A 20,882-nucleotide genomic window follows, 5' to 3' on the forward strand; every position below is an offset into this window, starting at 1 on the left:
TGGTCCCGGGGGAAAGGTACCGTTACCGTAGTCCGAGTTCACAAGATGAGAGGCGAGGTCCGAAACTGGGAGTCGGGCGGGAACAGGAACGCTGGGAGGTCAGAAGCAGGAGGCTGGGCAGGGAACAGGAACGCTGGAAGATCTGAAGCCAACAATGACGTTGCTCCCGCAACCTGGGACCGGGCTGACTGACCTTTATCTTCTTCTAAGGCCAGGGGCGGTCCCGGCCCCCAGGAGCCCCGCCTCCTCTGGCCTTAAGGCGAGCACTCCTCCTGGGAGCAACCAGTTCCCTTCGCCTCTCTGCCCTAAGCCTCTGCAGTTCAGGAGAGGCCGAAGGGTTACTGGGCCCTGGAGGAGGCTCACCTGTAGACACCTCTGGGGCCAGAATGGTTTCACCTGGTGCCTGCTCCTGAGGATCTGACACAGGTGCAGGCTCCTCAGAATCTAGGCCTTGCCCCAGTTCAGCCGGCCCTGGAGGCGGGGACTCCTGTGCAGGCTGGGATTCCTCTGGTTCAGCCTCTGAATCGGAATCCCAGGCCATCACACCTTCTGTTTCGACCGCCAAACCTCTCAGGGGAGCATTTGCAACCGTTTGGCACCATTTTTGAGTGAATGACCAAAAGTCAGATTTTTGATGAAACTGTGACCCCGGGGCTTAGGGATTTTTTCAAAAAAATCTTTTTCTCCCAGTTAAGTTGTCGAGCGCCGACTCCTTTTTCCTGAGATAAAAAGCCTTCTGTTTCGACCGCCAAACCTCTCAGGGGAGCATTTGCAACCGTTTGGCACCATTTTTGAGTGAATGACCGAAAGTCAGATTTTTGATGAAACTGTGACCCCGGGGCTTAGGGATTTTTTCAAAAAAATCATTTTCTCCCGGTTAAGTTGTCGAGGGCTGATTTCTTTTCCAGAGATAAGAAGCCTTCTGTTTCGACCGCCAAACCTCTCAGGGGAGCATTTGCAACCGTTTGGCACCATTTTTGAGTGAATGGCCGAAAGTCAGATTTTTCATCAAATTGTGACCCCGGGGCTTAGGGATTTTTTCAGAAAAATATTTTTCTGCCGGTTAAGTTGTCGAGGGATGATTTCTTTTCCTCTGATAAAAAGCCTTCTGTTTCGACCGCCACCATGGCTTTAACTATACGGACCTTTGTTGGAAAGGTGACGTCTCTACTTCTCAAGATGCTGTCTAGGCCTGTCATTGCCCTTCTCCCAAGAAGCAGACGTCTTTTAATTTCGTGGCTGCTGTCACCATCTGCAGTGATCATGGAGCCCAAGAAAGTAAAATCTCTCACTGCCTCCATTTCTTCCCCTTCTATTTGCCAGGAGGTGATGGGACCAGTGGCCATGATCTTCGTTTTTTTGATGTTGAGCTTCAGACCATATTTTGCGCTCTCCTCTTTCACCCTCATTAAAAGGTTCTTTAATTCCTCCTCACTTTCTGCCATCAAGGTTGTGTCATCTGCATATCTGAGGTTGTTGATATTTCTTCCGGCAATCTTAATTCCAGTCTGGGATTCATCCAGCCCAGCCTTTCGCATGATGCATTCTGCATATAAGTTAAATAAGCAGGGAGACAAAATGCAGCCTTGTCGTACTCCTTTCCCAATTTTGAACCAGTCAGTTGTTCCATATCCAGTTCTAACTGTAGCTTCTTGTCCCACATAGAGATTTCTCTGGAGACAGATGAGGTGATCAGGCACTCCCATTTCTTTAAGAACTTGCCATAGTTTGCTGTGGTCGACACAGTCAAAGGCTTTTGCATAGTCAATGAAGCAGAAGTAGATGCGTTTTTGGAACTCTCTAGCTTTCTCCATAATTCAGCACATGTTTGCAATTTGGTCTCTGGTTCCTCTGCCTCTTCTAAATCCAGCTTGCACTTCTGGGAGTTCTCGGTCCACATACTGCTTGAGCCTTCCCTGTAGAATTTTAAGCATAACCTTGCTAGCGTGTGAAATGAGTGCAATTGTGCGGTAGTTGGAGCATTCTTTGGCACTGCCCTTCTTTGGGATTGGGATGTAGACTGATCTTCTCCAATCTTCTGGCCACTGCTGAGTTTTCCAAATTTGCTGGCATATTGAGTGTAGCACCTTAACAGCATCATCTTTTAAAATTTTAAATAGTTCAGCTGGAATACCATCACTTCCACTGGCCTTGTTATTTGCAGTGCTTTCTAAGGCCCATTTGACTTCACTTTCCAGGATGTCTGGCTCAAGGTCAGCAACCACACTACCTGGGGTGTACGAGACATCCATATCTTTCTGGTATAATTCCTCTGTGTATTCTTGCCACCTCTTCTTGATGTCTTCTGCTTCTGTTAGGTCCTTACCACTTTTGTCCTTTATTATGGTAATCTTTGTATGAAATGTTCCTTTCATATCTCCAATTTTCTTGAACAGATCTCTGGTTCTTCCCATTCTGTTGTTTTCCTCTATTGTTTGCATTGCTCGTTTAAGAAGGCTTTCTTGTCTCTCCTTGCTATTCTTTGGAAATCTGCATTCAATTTCCTGTATCTTTCACGATCTCCCTCACATTTTGCTTGCCTTCTCTCCTCCGCTATTTGTAAGGCCTCGTTGGACAGCCACTTTGCTTTCTTGCATTTCCTTTTCATTGGGATGGTTTTCGTTGTTGCCTCCTGTACAATGTTACGAGCCTCCATCCATAGTTCTTCAGGCACTCTGTCCACCAAATCTAAATCCTTAAACCTGTTCCTCACTTCCACTGTGTATTCATAAGGGATTTGACTTAGATTGTATCTTACCGGCCCAGTGGTTTTTCCTACTTTCTTCAGTTTAAGCTTGAATTTTGCTATAAGAAGCTGATGATCTGAGCCACAGTCAGCTCCAGGTCTTGTTTTTGCTGACTGTATAGAGCTTCTCCATCTTTGGCTGCAGAGAATATAATCAATCTGATTTCGATGCTGCCCATCTGGTGATGTCCATGTGTAGAGTCGTCTCTTGTGTTGTTGGAAAAGCTTGTTTGTGATGACCAGCTTGTTCTCTTGACAGAACTCTATTAGCCTTTGCCCTGCTTCGTTTTGAACTCGAAGGCCAAACTTGCCAGTTGTTCCTTTTATCTCTTGACTCCCTACTTTAGCATTCCAATCCCCTATAATGAGAAGAACATCCTTCTTTGGTGTCACTTCTATAAGGTGTTGTAAGTCTTCATAGAATTGGTCAATTTCAGTTTCTTCAGCACCAGTAGTTGGTGCATAAACTTGGATTACTGTGATGTTAAAAGGTCTGCCTTGGATTCGTATCAAGATCATGCTATCATTCTATTCTATGTATAACTCCATACCATCCAACATTTCTCCCATGAACATAGGGACGTCCTAAGGAAAAGCAGGATAACATCAGAAACCAGGACAGCTTCAATAAATCTGGGACTGTCCCGGGAAAATTAGGGACAACTGGAAGGTTTGCAAAAGTGGGGAAGTTAAGATCAAGGAACAAGAGAGAAGTCATGAGTGAAGGACAAGCCAAAGGAGAGGTTGAGGGAGGAGGCTTATTGGTTTGTTCTTGTTCTTGTTTTTATTGTGTATTGTGTGTTTTTTACCTTGCATTTTTAAGTTGTAAACCAACCTTAAATCTACGGATGAAGGGCAGTATATACAATTAATAAAATAGTAAGAATACTATTTGTTACTATAGACAGGCATGCCATTGTTCAGGAAAGTCTACTGTATAAATAGTAAAGGAGGATAAGTAATAAAGTAGCAGTAGTAAAGTGGAAGTAAAGTGGTAGTAAAGCAATAGTAAACCAGTAGTGAAGTAGCAGTTAAGCAATGGTAAAACAATAGTAAAGTGGTGGAATAGTAGTAAAATAGCAGTAAAGTAGTAGTAAAATAGCAGTAAAGTAGTAGTAGTAATGCAGTAGTAAAATAGTAGTAAAATGGTAGTAAGGCAGTGGTGAAACAGCAGTAAGATAGTAGTAAAGTAGTAGTAAAGCGGTAGTAAAATGGTCCAATAGTAAAGCGGTGGAATAGTAGTAAAATAGCTTTAAAGTAGTAGTAAAGTTGTAGTAAAAGGATCGCAAGGTAGTAGTAAAATGAAAGCAAAGCAGTAGTAAGGTAGTAGTAAATCGGTAGTTGTAAAGCGGTAGTAAGTGAAGCGGTAGCAGCGAAGCAGTAGCAAAGCAGTAGCAAAGCAGTAGTAAAGTAGCAATGAAGCGGTAGTGAAGTAGTAGTAAAGTAGTAGTAAAGTAATAGTAAAGTGGTAGTAAAGTAGTAGTAAAGTAGTAGTAAAATGGTAGTAAATTAGTAGTAAGTCAGTAGTAAATTAGTAGCAAAGTAGTGGTGAAAGGGTAGTAAAGTAGTAGTAAAAGGATAGCAAGGCAGTAGTAAAATGATAGCAAAGCAGTAGTAAGGTAGTAGTAAATCGGTAGTTGTAAAGCAGTAGTAAGTGAAGCGGTAGCAGCGAAGCAGTAGCAAAGCAGTAGCAAAGCAGTAGTAAAGTAGCAATGAAGCGGTAGTGAAGTAGTAGTAAAGTAGTAGTAAAGTGGTAGTATAGTAGTAGTAAAGTAGTAGTAAAGTGGTAGTAAAGCAGTAGTAAAGTGGTAGTAAAGCAGTAGTAAGAATGACCTCAGAAGTGTTCGTTGTACAAAAAGGCGCCATGTTGGTAGCCTCAATCACAGAGGTTTTCCCAGTTGTTTCCATATAAAGTAGTGGGGCGGGGGGAATGGCTTCTCAGTGTTTGTATGTTGATCCCTGTTTACACTATTATGTTAAAAAGTACACTAGAATTTAGTGGCGTTGCATATTTTGGGTACCAAAATGTCCCCGCCAGCAGTGGCTGCATAAAATTCTTTAGTCAGAACTGAGCGATGGGCAAGACACTGTCGTGAGTCAGGAGCTGTGTGAGGAGCCAGTTGTCAAAATAAGGGATGTGACTTAGATTATATCCTACCGGCCCAGTGGTTTTTCCTACTTTCTTCAGTTTAAGCTTGAATTTTGCTCTAAGAAGCTGATGATCTGAGCCACAGTCAGCTCCAGGTCTTGTTTTTGCTGACTGTATAGAGCTTCTCCATCTTTGGCTGCAGAGAATATAATCAATCTGATTTCGATGCTGCCCATCTGGTCATGTCCATGTGTAGAGTCGTCTCTTGTGTTGTTGGAAAAGCGTGTTTGTGATGACCAGCTTGTTCTCTTGACAGAACTCTATTAGCCTTTGCCCTGCTTCGTTTTGATCTCCAAGGCCAAACTTGCCAGTTGTTCCTCTTATCTCTTGCCTCCCTACTTTAGCATTCCAATCCCCTATAATGAGAAGAACATCCTTCTTTGGTGTCACTTCTATAAGGTGTTGTAAGTCTTCATAGAATTGGTCAATTTCAGTTTCTTCAGCACCAGTAGTTGGTGCATAAACTTGGATTACTGTGATGTTAAAAGGTCTGCCTTGGATTCGTATCAAGATCATGCTATCATTCTATTTTATGTATAACTCCATACCATCCAACATTTCTCCCATGAACATAGGGACGTCCTAAGGAAAAGCAGGATAACATCAGAAACCAGGACAGCTTCAATAAATATGGGACTGTCCCGGGAAAATTAGGGACAACTGGAAGGTTTGCAAAAGTGGGGAAGTTAAGATCAAGGAACAAGAGAGAAGTCATGAGTGAAGGACAAGCCAAAGGAGAGGTTGAGGGAGGAGGCTTATTGGTTTGTTCTGGTTCTTGTTTTTATTGTGTATTGTGTGTTTTTTACCTTGCATTTTTAAGTTGTAAACCAACCTTAAATCTACGGATGAAGGGCAGTATATACAATTAATAAAATAGTAAGAATACTATTTGTTACTATAGACAGGCATGCCATTGTTCAGGAAAGTCTACTGTATAAATAGTAAAGGAGGATAAGTAATAAAGTAGCAGTAGTAAAGTGGAAGTAAAGTGGTAGTAAAGCAATAGTAAACCAGTAGTGAAGTAGCAGTTAAGCAATGGTAAAACAATAGTAAAGTGGTGGAATAGTAGTAAAATAGCAGTAAAGTAGTAGTAAAATAGCAGTAAAGTAGTAGTAGTAATGCAGTAGTAAAATAGTAGTAAAATGGTAGTAAGGCAGTGGTGAAACAGCAGTAAGATAGTAGTAAAGTAGTAGTAAAGCGGTAGTAAAATGGTCCAATAGTAAAGCGGTGGAATAGTAGTAAAATATCTTTAAAGTAGTAGTAAAGTTGTAGTAAAAGGATCGCAAGGTAGTAGTAAAATGATAGCAAACCAGTAGTAAAGTAGTAGTAAAATGGTAGTAAATTAGTAGTAAGTCGGTAGTAAAGTAGTAGCAAAGTAGTGGTGAAAGGGTAGTAAAGTAGTAGTAAAAGGATAGCAAGGCAGTAGTAAAATGATAGCAAAGCAGTAGTAAGGTATTAGTAAATCGGTAGTTGTAAAGCGGTAGTAAGTGAAGCGGTAGCAGCGAAGCAGTAGCAAAGCAGTAGTAAAGTAGTAGTAAAGTAGCAATGAAGCGGTAGTAAAGTGGTAGTAAAGCAGTAGTAAAGCAGTAGTAAAATGGTAGTAAAGTAGTAGTAAAGTAGTAGTAAGGTGGTAGTAAAGCGGTAGTAAAGCAGTAGTAAAGTGGTAGTAAAGCAAGTGAAGCGGTAGCAGCGAAGCAGTAGCAAAGCAGTAGTAGTAAAGTAGCAATGAAGCGGTAGTAAAGTAGTAGTAAAGTAGTAGTAAAGTGGTTGTAAATCGGTAGTAAAGTAGTAGTAAAGTGGTAGTAAAGCAGTACTAAAGTGGTAGTAAAGCAGTAGTAAAGTGGTATTAAAGTAGTAGTAAGAATGACCTCAGAAGTGTTCGTTGTACAATAATAATAATAATAATAATAATAATAATAATAATTTATTATTTGTACCCCGCCCATCTGGCTGGGTTTCCCCAGCCACTCTGGGCGGCTTCCAACAGAGATGAAAAATGCACTAAAATATCACATATTAAAAACTTCCCTGAACAGGGCTGCCTTCAGATGTTTTCTGAATGTCAGGTAGTTGTCCATCGCCTTGACATCCGATGGGAGGGCATTCCACAGGGCGGGCGCCACCACCGAGAAGGCCCTCTGCCTGGTTCCCTGTAGCTTTGCTTCTCGCAATGAGGGAACCGCCAGAAGGCCCTCGGAGATGGACCTCAGTGTCCGGGCAGACCGATGGGGGAGGAGACGCTCCTTCAGATATACTGGACCGAGGCCATTTAGGGCTTTAAAGGTCAGCACCAACACTTTGAATTGTGCTCGGAAACGTACTGGGAGCCAATGTAGGTCTTTCAAGACCGGTGTTATATGGTCTCGGCGGCCGCTCCCAGTCCCCAGTCTAGCTGCCGCATTCTGGATTAGTTGTAGTTTCCGGGTCACCTTCAAAGGTAGCCCCACGTAGAGCGCATTGCAGTAGTCCAAGCGGGAGATAACCAGAGCATGCACCACTCTGGCGAGACAGTCTGCAGGCAGATAGGGTCTCAGCCTACGTACCAGATGGAGCTGGTAAACAGCTGCCCTGGATACAGATTTGACCTGTGCCTCCATGGACAGCTGTGAGTCCAAAATGACCCCCAGGCTGCGCACCTGGTCCTTCAGGGGCACAGTTACCCCATTCAGGACCAGGGAATCCTCCACACCTGCCCGCCTCCTGTCCCCCAAAAACAGTACTTCTGTCTTATCAGGATTCAACCTCAATCTGTTAGCCGCCATCCATCCTCCAACCGCCTCCAGGCACTCACACAGGACCTTCACCGCCTTCACTGGTTCTGATTTGAAAGAGAGGTAGAGCTGGGTATCATCTGCATACTGATGAACACCCAGCCCAAACCTCCTGATGATCCCTCCCAGCGGCTGCATGTAGATGTTGAAAAGCATGGGGGAGAGGACAGAACCCTGAGGCACCCCACAAGTGAGAGCCCAGGGGTCTGAACACTCATCCCCCACCACCACTTTCTGAACACGGCCCAGGAGGAAGGAGCGGAACCACTGTATGACAGTGCCCCCAGCTCCCAGCCTCTCAAGACGGTCCAGAAGGATGTCATGGTCGATAGTATCAAACGCCGCTGAGAGATCCAGCAGAACTAGGAAACAGCTCTCACCTTTGTCCCTAGCCCGCCGGAGGTCATCAACCAGTGCGACCAAGGCAGTTTCAGTCCCATGATGAGGCCTGAATCCCGACTGGAAGGGATCCAAATGGTCCGCTTCTTCCAGGCGTGCCTGGAGTTGTTCAGCAACCACTCGCTCAATCACCTTGCCCAAGAATGGAAGGTTTGAGACTGGGCGATAATTGGCCATCGTGGCCGCATCTAGAGATGGTTTTTTAAGAAGCGGTTTAATAACCGCCTCTTTCAGCGGGTCTGGGAAGGCTCCCTCACGGAGGGAAGCATTCACCACCCCACGAAGCCCATCGCCCAGTCCTTCCCGGCTAGCTTTTATAAGCCAGGATGGGCAAGGATCCAGGAGACAGGTGGTTGACTTCACTCGTCCGAGCAGCCTGTCCACATCCTCGGAGGTAACAGCTTGGAATTGATCCCACACAACTTGACCAGACAGGACTCTAGCACTCTCCCGCCCCAGCCCTGCTCCCACGGTGGAGTCTACTTCTTCCCGAATCTGAGCGATTTTATCTGCAAAAAAATTTGCAAAATCATTGCAGGAGAACATGTGGCCCGTACTGGGCCCCGATGTTACAGGTGGTTCCGCTAAATTGTGAACCACCTGAAAGAGTCTCCTGCTGCTGTTTTCTGCAGATGCAATAGAGGCGGTGAAGAAAGTCTTCTTCGCCGTCGCTATCGCCACTTGGTAGGCTCGACGTTGAGCTCTAACCTGTGTCCGGTCAGATTCAGAATGGGTTATCCGCCACCGGCGCTCTAGCCGTCTCAACGATTGTTTCATTGCCCTCAGATCCGTGGAAAACCACGGGGCTCTCCGGGCTCCATGCAATCGGAGAGGGCGCTTCGGAGCCAAACAGTCAATAGCCCTGGTTAACTCCGCATTCCAGCGGGCCACCAGGGAATCGGCTGAAAGGCCATCAACATGGGACAAAAAGGCGCCATGTTGGTATCCTCAATCACAGAGGTTTTCCCAGTTGTTTCCATATAAAGTAGTGGGGCGGGGGGAATGGCTTCTCAGGGCTTGTATGTTGATCCCTGTTTACACTATTATGTTAAAAAGTACACCAGAATTTAGTGGCGTTGCATATTTTGGGTACCAAAATGTCCCCGCCAGCAGTGGCTGCATAAAATTCTTTAGTCAGAACTGAGCGATGGGCAAGACACTGTCGTGAGTCAGGAGCTGTGTGAGGAGCCAGTAGTCAAAATAAGGGATGTGACTTAGATTATATCTTACCGGCCCAGTGGTGTTTCCTACGTTCTTCAGTAGGCACCATTTTTGAGTGAATGGCCGAAAGTCAGATTTTTGATTGATTTGTGACCCTGGGGCTTAGGGATTTTTTTTTTAAAAAAAATTTCTTCACATTAAGTTGTCGAGGGCTCATTTCTTTTCCTGAGATAAAAAGCCTTCTGTTTCAACCGCCAAACCTCTCAGGGGAGCATTTGCAACCGTTTGGCAATATTTTTGAGTGAATGGCCGAAAGTCAGATTTTTGATGAAATTGTGACTCCGGGGCTTAGGGATTTTTTCAAAAAAATCTTTTTCTGCCGGTTAAGTTGTCGAGGGCTTATTTCTTTTCCTTAGATAAAAAGCCTTCTGTTTCGACCGCCAAACCTCTCAGGGGAGCATTTGCAAACGTTTGGCACCATTTTTGAGTGAATTGCCGAAAGTCAGATTTTTGATGAAATTGTGACCCCGGGGATTAGGGATTTTTTCCAAAAAAAAAATCTACAGGTTAAGTTGTCGAGGGCTGATTTCTGTTCCTGTGATTAGAAGCCTTCGATTTCGACCGCCAAACCTCTCAGGGGAGCATTTGCAACCGTATGGCAGCATTTTTGAGTGAATGGCCAAAATTCACATTTTTGATGAAATTGTGACTCCGGGGCTTAGGGATTTTGTCAAACGTATATTTTTCTGCCGGTTAAGTTGTCGAGGGCTGATTTCTTTTCCTGAAATAAAAAGCCTTCTGTTTCGACCGCCAAACCTCTCAGGGGAGTATTTGCAACCGTTTGGCACCATTTTTGAGTGAATGACCGAAAGTCAGATTTTTCATCAAATTGTGAACCCGGGGCTTAGGGATTTTTTCAAAACAATCTTTTTCTGCCGCTTATGTTGTCGAGGGCTGATTTCTTTTCCTGAGATAAAAACCCTTCTGTTTCAACCGCCAAACCTCTCAGGGGAGCATTTGCAACCGTTTGGCAATATTTTTGAGTGAGTGGCCGAAAGTCATATTTTTCATCAAATTGTGAACCCGGGGCTTAGGGATTTTTTCAAAACAATCTTTTTCTGCCGCTTATGTTGTCGAGGGCTGATTTCTTTTCCTGAGATAAAAATCCTTCTGTTTCAACCGCCAAACCTCTCAGGGGAGCATTTGCAACCGTTTGGCAATATTTTTGAGTGAGTGGCCGAAATTCACATTTTTGATGAAATTGTGACTCCGGGGCTTAGGGATTTTTTCAAAAAAATCTTTTTCTGCCGGTTAAGTTGTCGAGGGCTGATTTCTTTTCCTGTGATAAAAAGCCTTCTGTTTCGACCGCCAAACCTCTCAGGGGAGCATTTGCAACCGTTTGGCAATATTTTTGAGTGAATGGCTGAAAGTCAGATTTTTGATGAAATTGTGACTCCGGGGCTTAGGGATTTTTTCAAAAAAATCTTTTTCTGCCAGTTAAGTTGTTGAGGGCTGATTTCTTTTCCTTAGATAAAAAGCCTTCTGTTTCGACCGCCAAACCTCTCAGGGGAGCATTTGCAATCGTTTGGCAATATTTTTGAGTGAATTGCAGAACGTCAGATTTTTGCTGAAATTGTGACCGCTTAGGGGTTTTTGCAAACAAAAGTTGTTCAGACGTTGCGGGCTAATTCTGTTTCCGATGCTAAAAACGCATCTGTTTCCACCGAAAAACCTTTCAGGGGATGGTTTGCAACAGTTTGGCACCATTTTTGAGTGAATTGCAGAAAGTCAGAAATTTTGAAGAAATTGTGACCCCGCGGCTTAGGGATTTTTGCAAAAAAAAGTTGTACCGACGTCGAGGCCTAATTCTGTTTCCAATGATAAAAACCCACCTGTTTCCATCGAAAAACCGTTCAGGGGAGTGTTTCCAACAGTTCAGCACCATTTTTGAGTGAACTGCAGAACGTGAGAAATTTTGAAGAAATTGTGACAGCGCGCCTTACGGTTTTTTTCAAAAAAACTTGTTCAGACGTTGAGGGTTAATTCTGTTTCCGATGATAAAAACCCACCTGTTTCCAGTGAAAAACCTTTCAGGGGATCGTTTGCAACAGTTTGGCACCATTTTTGAGTGGATTGCAGAATGTCAGATTTTTGCTGAAATTGTGCCCGCGCAGCTTAGGGATCTTTGCAAAAAAAAGTTGTTCAGACTCTGAGGGCTAATTCTGTTTCCGATGATAAAAACGCATCTGTTTCGACCGAAAAACCTTTCAGGGGATCATTTGCAATAGTTTGGCACCATTTTTGAGTGAATTGCAGAACGTCAGATTTTTGCTGAAATTGTGAACGCTTAGGGATGTTTGCAAAAAAAAGTTGTTCAGACGTCGAGGCCTAATTCTGTTTCCAATGATAAAAAAGCACCTGTTTCCAACGAAGAACCTTTCAGGGGATCGTTTGCAACAGTTCAGCAACATTTTTGAGTGAACTGCAGAACGTGAGAAATTTTGAAGAAATTGTGACCGCGCGGCTTAGGGATTTTTTCAAAAAATAGTTTTTCAGACATTGATGGCTAATTCTGTTTCCGATGATAAAAACCCACCTGTTTCCACTGAAAAACCTTTCAGGGGATGGTTTGCAACAGGTTGGCACCATTTTTGAGTGAACTGCGGATAGTCAGAAATTTTGAACAAATTGTGACCCCCGCGGCTTAGGGATTTTTGCAAAAAAAAGTTGTTCAGACGTCGAGGGCTAATTCTGTTTCCGATGATAAAAACGCATCTGTTTCCACCGAAAAACCTTTCAGGGGATGGTTTGCAACAGTTTGGCACCATTTTTGAGTGAATTGCAGAAAGTCAGAAATTTTGAAGAAATTGTGACCGCGCGGCTCAGGGATTTTTTTTTTTTTTAAAAGTTCTTCAGACGTCGAGGGCTAATTCTGTTTACGATGCTAAAAACGCATCTCTTTCCACCAAAAAACCTTTCAGGGGATGGTTTGCAACAATTTGGCACCATTTTTGAGGGAATTGCAGAAAGTCAGAAATTTTGCTGCAATTGTGACCGCGCGGATTAGGGATTTTTGCAAAAAAAAGTTGTTCAGACGTTGAGGGCTAATTCTGTTTCTGATGATAAAAACGCATCTGTTTCTTTCTTTCTTTTTAATACATATTTATTAAAGTTTTTTTGAGTACAAATGCATAAATAAACAACATTACTTATATCATAACATAATTTCATCATTTCTTTGGACTCCCTCACATCTCCCGCTCCCACTTACATTGTTACAAAAAAATTTTCCAAGCAAATTACCCACTTGTTTGCGATCTTATCTCCGCTCATTTAAATAAAATCTAACAATTCTCCAAGAAATTTATATTTTCCTTAATCTCACTTATCGTCAAATTCAGATCTAATTCGGTGGTAGGCAGTTATTTGTGATCTAGCATCCTTCTTAACATTCAACCAAATTACAATATTTTTGTAGATAAATCTTGAATTTCCTCCAGTCTTCCTCAACACCATTTTTGAGTGAATTGCAGAACGTCAGATTTTTCCTGAAATTGTGACCGCGCGGCTTAGGGGTTTTTGCAAACAAAAGTTGTTCAGACGTTGCGGGCTAATTCTGTTTCCGATGCTAAAAACGCATCTGTTTCCACCGAAAAACCTTTCAGGGGATGGTTTGCAACAGTTTGGCACCATTTTTGAGTGAATTGCAGAAAGTCAGAAATTTTGAAGAAATTGTGACCCCGCGGCTTAGGGATTTTTGCAAAAAAAAGTTGTACCGACGTCGAGGCCTAATTCTGTTTCCAATGATAAAAACCCACCTGTTTCCATCGAAAAACCGTTCAGGGGAGTGTTTCCAACAGTTCAGCACCATTTTTGAGTGAACTGCAGAACGTGAGAAATTTTGAAGAAATTGTGACAGCGCGCCTTACGGTTTTTTTCAAAAAAACTTGTTCAGACGTTGAGGGTTAATTCTGTTTCCGATGATAAAAACCCACCTGTTTCCAGTGAAAAACCTTTCAGGGGATCGTTTGCAACAGTTTGGCACCATTTTTGAGTGGATTGCAGAATGTCAGATTTTTGCTGAAATTGTGCCCGCGCAGCTTAGGGATCTTTGCAAAAAAAAGTTGTTCAGACTCTGAGGGCTAATTCTGTTTCCGATGATAAAAACGCATCTGTTTCGACCGAAAAACCTTTCAGGGGATCATTTGCAATAGTTTGGCACCATTTTTGAGTGAATTGCAGAACGTCAGATTTTTGCTGAAATTGTGAACGCTTAGGGATGTTTGCAAAAAAAAGTTGTTCAGACGTCGAGGCCTAATTCTGTTTCCAATGATAAAAAAGCACCTGTTTCCAACGAAGAACCTTTCAGGGGATCGTTTGCAACAGTTCAGCAACATTTTTGAGTGAACTGCAGAACGTGAGAAATTTTGAAGAAATTGTGACCGCGCGGCTTAGGGATTTTTTCAAAAAATAGTTTTTCAGACATTGATGGCTAATTCTGTTTCCGATGATAAAAACCCACCTGTTTCCACTGAAAAACCTTTCAGGGGATGGTTTGCAACAGGTTGGCACCATTTTTGAGTGAACTGCGGATAGTCAGAAATTTTGAACAAATTGTGACCCCCGCGGCTTAGGGATTTTTGCAAAAAAAAGTTGTTCAGACGTCGAGGGCTAATTCTGTTTCCGATGATAAAAACGCATCTGTTTCCACCGAAAAACCTTTCAGGGGATGGTTTGCAACAGTTTGGCACCATTTTTGAGTGAATTGCAGAAAGTCAGAAATTTTGAAGAAATTGTGACCGCGCGGCTCAGGGATTTTTTTTTTTTTAAAAGTTCTTCAGACGTCGAGGGCTAATTCTGTTTACGATGCTAAAAACGCATCTCTTTCCACCAAAAAACCTTTCAGGGGATGGTTTGCAACAATTTGGCACCATTTTTGAGGGAATTGCAGAAAGTCAGAAATTTTGCTGCAATTGTGACCGCGCGGATTAGGGATTTTTGCAAAAAAAAGTTGTTCAGACGTTGAGGGCTAATTCTGTTTCTGATGATAAAAACGCATCTGTTTCTTTCTTTCTTTTTAATACATATTTATTAAAGTTTTTTTGAGTACAAATGCATAAATAAACAACATTACTTATATCATAACATAATTTCATCATTTCTTTGGACTCCCTCACATCTCCCGCTCCCACTTACATTGTTACAAAAAAATTTTCCAAGCAAATTACCCACTTGTTTGCGATCTTATCTCCGCTCATTTAAATAAAATCTAACAATTCTCCAAGAAATTTATATTTTCCTTAATCTCACTTATCGTCAAATTCAGATCTAATTCGGTGGTAGGCAGTTATTTGTGATCTAGCATCCTTCTTAACATTCAACCAAATTACAATATTTTTGTAGATAAATCTTGAATTTCCTCCAGTCTTCCTCAACACCATTTTTGAGTGAATTGCAGAACGTCAGATTTTTCCTGAAATTGTGACCGCGCGGCTTAGGGATTTTTGCAAAAAAAAAAGTTGTTCAGACAACGAGGGCTAATTCTGTTTCTGATGATAAAAACGCATCTGTTTCCACCGAAAAACCTTTCAGGGGATGCTTTGCAACAGTTTGGCACCATTTTTGAATGAATTGCAGAACGTCAGATTTTTGCTGAAATTGTGACCGCTTAGGGATTTTTGCAAAAAAAAGTTGTTCAGACGTCGAGGGCTAATTCTGTTTGCGATGATAAAAACGCATCTGTTTCCACCGAAAAACCTTTCAGGGGAGTGTTTGCAACAGTTCAGCACCAATTTTGAATGAATTGCAGAACGTCAGATATTTGCTGAAATTTTGACCGCGCGGCTTAGGGATTTTTGCAAAAAAAAGTTGTTCAGACGTCGAGGGCTAATTCTGTTTGCGATGATAAAAACGCATCTGTTTCCACTGAAAAACCTTTCAGGGGTGTGTTTGCAACAGTTCAGCACCAATTTTGAATGAATTGCAGAACGTCAGATATTTGCTGAAATTTTGACCGCGCGGCTTAGGGATTTTTGCAAAAAAAAAGTTGTTCAGAGGTTGAGGTCTAATTCTGTTTCCGATGATAAAAACCCACCTTTTTCACCCGAAAAACCTTTCAGGGGATAGTTTGCAACAGTTCAGCAACATTTTTGAGTGAACTGCAGAACGTGAGAAATTTTGAAGAAATTGTGACCGCGCGCCTTACGGTTTTTTTCAAAAAAACTTGTTCAGACGTTGAGGGTTAATTCTGTTTCCGATGATAAAAACCCACCTGTTTCCAGTGAAAAACCTTTCAGGGGATGGTTTGCACCAGTTTGGCACCATTTTTGAGTGAATTGCAGAACATCAGAGTTTTGCTGAAATTTTGACCGCGCGGCTTAGGGATGTTTTCAAAAAAAGTTGTTCAGACGTAGAGGGCTATTTCTGTTTCCGATGCTAAAAACGCATCTGTTTCCACCGAAAAACCTTTCAGGGGATGGTTTGCAACAGTTTGGCACCATTTTTGAGTGAATTGCAGAAAGTCAGAAATTTTGAAGAAATTGTGACCCCGCGGCTTAGGGATTTTTGCAAAAAAATGTTGTACCGACGTCGAGGCCAAATTCTGTTTCCGATGATAAAAACCCACCTGTTTCCAGTTAAAAACCTTTCAGGGGATCGTTTGCAACAGTTTGGCACCATTTTTGAGTGGATTGCAGAACGTCAGATTTTTGCTGAAATTGTGACCGCGCAGCTTAGGGATCTTTGCAAAAAAAAGTTGTTCAGACTCTGAGGGCTAATTCTGTTTCCGATGATAAAAACGCATCTGTTTCGACCGAAAAACCTTTCAGGGGATCGTTTGCAATAGTTTGGCACCATTTTTGAGTGAATTGCAGAACGTCAGATTTTTGCTGAAATTGTGACCGCGTGGCTTAGGGATTTTTGCAAAAAAAAGTTGTTCAGACGTCGAGGCCTAATTCTGTTTCCAATGATAAAAAAGCACCTGTTTCCACCGAAAAACCTTTCAGGGGATAGTTTGCAACAGTTCAGCAACATTTTTGAGTGAACTGCAGAACGTGAGAAATTTTGAAGAAATTGTGACCGCGCGGCTTAGGGATTTTTGCAAAAAAAAACTTGTTCAGATGTTGAGGGTTAATTCTGTTTCCGATGATAAAAACCCACCTGTTTCCAGTGAAAAACCTTTCAGGGGATGGTTTGCACCAGTTTGGCACCATTTTTGAGTGAATTGCAGAACATCAGATTTTTGCTGAAATTGTGAACGCTTAGGGATGTTTGAAAAAAATGTTGTTCAGACGTTGAGGGCTAATTCTGTTTCCGATGATAAAAACGCATATGTTTCCACCGAAAAAGCTTTCAGGGGATCGTTTGCAACAGTTTGGCACCATTTTTGAGTGAATTGCAGAACGTCAGATTTTTGCTGAAATTATGACCGCGCAGCTTAGGGATCTTTGCAAAAAAAAGTTGTTCAGACTCTGAGGACTAATTCTGTTTCCGATGATAAAAACGCATCTGTTTCCACCGAAAAACCTTTCAGGGGATCGTTTGCAACAGTTCAGCACCATTTTTGAATGAATTGCAGAACGTCAGATTTTTGCTGAAATTGTGACCGCTTAGGGATTTTTCCAAAAACAGTTGTTCAGAGGTTGAGGGCTAATTCTGTTTCCGATGATATAAACGCATCTGTTTCCACCGAAAAACCTTTCAGGGGATCGTTTGCAATAGTTTGGCACCATTTTTGAGTGAATTGCAGAAAGTCAGAAATTTTGAAGAAATTGTGACCGCGTGGCTTAGGGATTTTTTCAAAAAAAAGTTGTTCAGACGTCGAGGCTGAATTCTGTTTCAAATGATAAAAACGCATCTGTTTCCAGTGAAAAACCTTTCAGGGGATCGTTTACAACAGTTCAGAACCATTTTTGAGTGAATTGCAGAACGTCAGATTTTTGCTGAAATTGTGACCGCGCGGCTTAGGGATTTTTTTTTAAAAAGGTTCTTCTGACGTCGAGGCATAATTCTGTTTCCGATGATAAAAACCTACCTTTTTCCACCGAAAAACTTTTCAGGGGATCGTTTGAAACAGTTTGGCACCATTTTTGAATGAATTGCAGAAGGTCAGATTTTTGCTGAAATTGTGACCCCGCGGCTTAGGGATTTTTTCAAAAAAAAGTTGTTTGGACGTCGAGGCCTAATTCTGTTTCCGATGATAAAAACCTACCTGTTTCCACCGAAAAACCTTTCAGGGGATCGTTTGCAACAGTTCAGCACCATTTTTGAGTGAATTGCAGAACGTCAGATTTTTCCTGAAATTGTGACCGCGCGGCTTAGGGATTTTTGCAAAAAAAAAAGTTGTTCAGACAACGAGGGCTAATTCTGTTTCTGATGATAAAAACGCATCTGTTTCCACCGAAAAACCTTTCAGGGGATGCTTTGCAACAGTTTGGCACCATTTTTGAATGAATTGCAGAACGTCAGATTTTTGCTGAAATTGTGACCGCTTAGGGATTTTTGCAAAAAAAAGTTGTTCAGACGTCGAGGGCTAATTCTGTTTGCGATGATAAAAACGCATCTGTTTCCACCGAAAAACCTTTCAGGGGAGTGTTTGCAACAGTTCAGCACCAATTTTGAATGAATTGCAGAACGTCAGATATTTGCTGAAATTTTGACCGCGCGGCTTAGGGATTTTTGCAAAAAAAAGTTGTTCAGACGTCGAGGGCTAATTCTGTTTGCGATGATAAAAACGCATCTGTTTCCACCGAAAAACCTTTCAGGGGTGTGTTTGCAACAGTTCAGCACCAATTTTGAATGAATTGCAGAACGTCAGATATTTGCTGAAATTTTGACCGCGCGGCTTAGGGATTTTTGCAAAAAAAAAGTTGTTCAGAGGTTGAGGTCTAATTCTGTTTCCGATGATAAAAACCCACCTTTTTCACCCGAAAAACCTTTCAGGGGATAGTTTGCAACAGTTCAGCAACATTTTTGAGTGAACTGCAGAACGTGAGAAATTTTGAAGAAATTGTGACCGCGCGCCTTACGGTTTTTTTCAAAAAAACTTGTTCAGACGTTGAGGGTTAATTCTGTTTCCGATGATAAAAACCCACCTGTTTCCAGTGAAAAACCTTTCAGGGGATGGTTTGCACCAGTTTGGCACCATTTTTGAGTGAATTGCAGAACATCAGATTTTTGCTGAAATTGTGAACGCTTAGGGATGTTTGCAAAAAAATGTTGTTCAGACGTTGAGGGCTAATTCTGTTTCCGATGATAAAAACCCACCTTTTTCACCCGAAAAACCTTTCAGAGGATCGTTTGCAACAGTTTGGCACCATTTTTGAGTGAATTGCAGAACGTCAGAGTTTTGCTGAAATTTTGACCGCGCGGCTTAGGGATGTTTTCAAAAAAAGTTGTTTGGACGTCGAGGCCTAATTCTGTTTCCGATGATAAAAACCTACCTGTTTCCACCGAAAAACCTTTCAGGGGATCGTTTGCAACAGTTCAGCACCATTTTTGAGTGAATTGCAGAACGTCAGATTTTTCCTGAAATTGTGACCGCGCGGCTTAGGGATTTTTGCAAAAAAAAAAGTTGTTCAGACAACGAGGGCTAATTCTGTTTCTGATGATAAAAACGCATCTGTTTCCACCGAAAAACCTTTCAGGGGATGCTTTGCAACAGTTTGGCACCATTTTTGAATGAATTGCAGAACGTCAGATTTTTGCTGAAATTGTGACCGCTTAGGGATTTTTGCAAAAAAAAGTTGTTCAGACGTCGAGGGCTAATTCTGTTTGCGATGATAAAAACGCATCTGTTTCCACCGAAAAACCTTTCAGGGGAGTGTTTGCAACAGTTCAGCACCAATTTTGAATGAATTGCAGAACGTCAGATATTTGCTGAAATTTTGACCGCGCGGCTTAGGGATTTTTGCAAAAAAAAGTTGTTCAGACGTCGAGGGCTAATTCTGTTTGCGATGATAAAAACGCATCTGTTTCCACCGAAAAACCTTTCAGGGGTGTGTTTGCAACAGTTCAGCACCAATTTTGAATGAATTGCAGAACGTCAGATATTTGCTGAAATTTTGACCGCGCGGCTTAGGGATTTTTGCAAAAAAAAAGTTGTTCAGAGGTTGAGGTCTAATTCTGTTTCCGATGATAAAAACCCACCTTTTTCACCCGAAAAACCTTTCAGGGGATAGTTTGCAACAGTTCAGCAACATTTTTGAGTGAACTGCAGAACGTGAGAAATTTTGAAGAAATTGTGACCGCGCGCCTTACGGTTTTTTTCAAAAAAACTTGTTCAGACGTTGAGGGTTAATTCTGTTTCCGATGATAAAAACCCACCTGTTTCCAGTGAAAAACCTTTCAGGGGATGGTTTGCACCAGTTTGGCACCATTTTTGAGTGAATTGCAGAACATCAGATTTTTGCTGAAATTGTGAACGCTTAGGGATGTTTGCAAAAAAATGTTGTTCAGACGTTGAGGGCTAATTCTGTTTCCGATGATAAAAACCCACCTTTTTCACCCGAAAAACCTTTCAGAGGATCGTTTGCAACAGTTTGGCACCATTTTTGAGTGAATTGCAGAACGTCAGAGTTTTGCTGAAATTTTGACCGCGCGGCTTAGGGATGTTTTCAAAAAAAGTTGTTCAGACGTAGAGGGCTATTTCTGTTTCCGATGCTAAAAACGCATCTGTTTCCACCGAAAAACCTTTCAGGGGATGGTTTGCAACAGTTTGGCACCATTTTTGAGTGAATTGCAGAAAGTCAGAAATTTTGAAGAAATTGTGACCCCGCGGCTTAGGGATTTTTGCAAAAAAAAACTTGTTCAGATGTTGAGGGTTAATTCTGTTTCCGATGATAAAAACCCACCTGTTTCCAGTGAAAAACCTTTCAGGGGATGGTTTGCACCAGTTTGGCACCATTTTTGAGTGAATTGCAGAACATCAGATTTTTGCTGAAATTGTGAACGCTTAGGGATGTTTGAAAAAAATGTTGTTCAGACGTTGAGGGCTAATTCTGTTTCCGATGATAAAAACGCATATGTTTCCACCGAAAAAGCTTTCAGGGGATCGTTTGCAACAGTTTGGCACCATTTTTGAGTGAATTGCAGAACGTCAGATTTTTGCTGAAATTATGACCGCGCAGCTTAGGGATCTTTGCAAAAAAAAGTTGTTCAGACTCTGAGGGCTAATTCTGTTTCCGATGATAAAAACGCATCTGTTTCCACCGAAAAACCTTTCAGGGGATCGTTTGCAACAGTTCAGCACCATTTTTGAATGAATTGCAGAACGTCAGATTTTTGCTGAAATTGTGACCGCTTAGGGATTTTTCCAAAAACAGTTGTTCAGAGGTTGAGGGCTAATTCTGTTTCCGATGATATAAACGCATCTGTTTCCACCGAAAAACCTTTCAGGGGATCGTTTGCAATAGTTTGGCACCATTTTTGAGTGAATTGCAGAAAGTCAGAAATTTTGAAGAAATTGTGACCGCGTGGCTTAGGGATTTTTTCAAAAAAAAGTTGTTCAGACGTCGAGGCTGAATTCTGTTTCAAATGATAAAAACGCATCTGTTTCCAGTGAAAAACCTTTCAGGGGATCGTTTACAACAGTTCAGAACCATTTTTGAGTGAATTGCAGAACGTCAGATTTTTGCTGAAATTGTGACCGCGCGGCTTA

Source organism: Podarcis cretensis, assembly GCF_951804945.1.
Source record: "Podarcis cretensis genome assembly, chromosome: 6".
Taxonomy (NCBI): domain Eukaryota; kingdom Metazoa; phylum Chordata; class Lepidosauria; order Squamata; family Lacertidae; genus Podarcis; species Podarcis cretensis.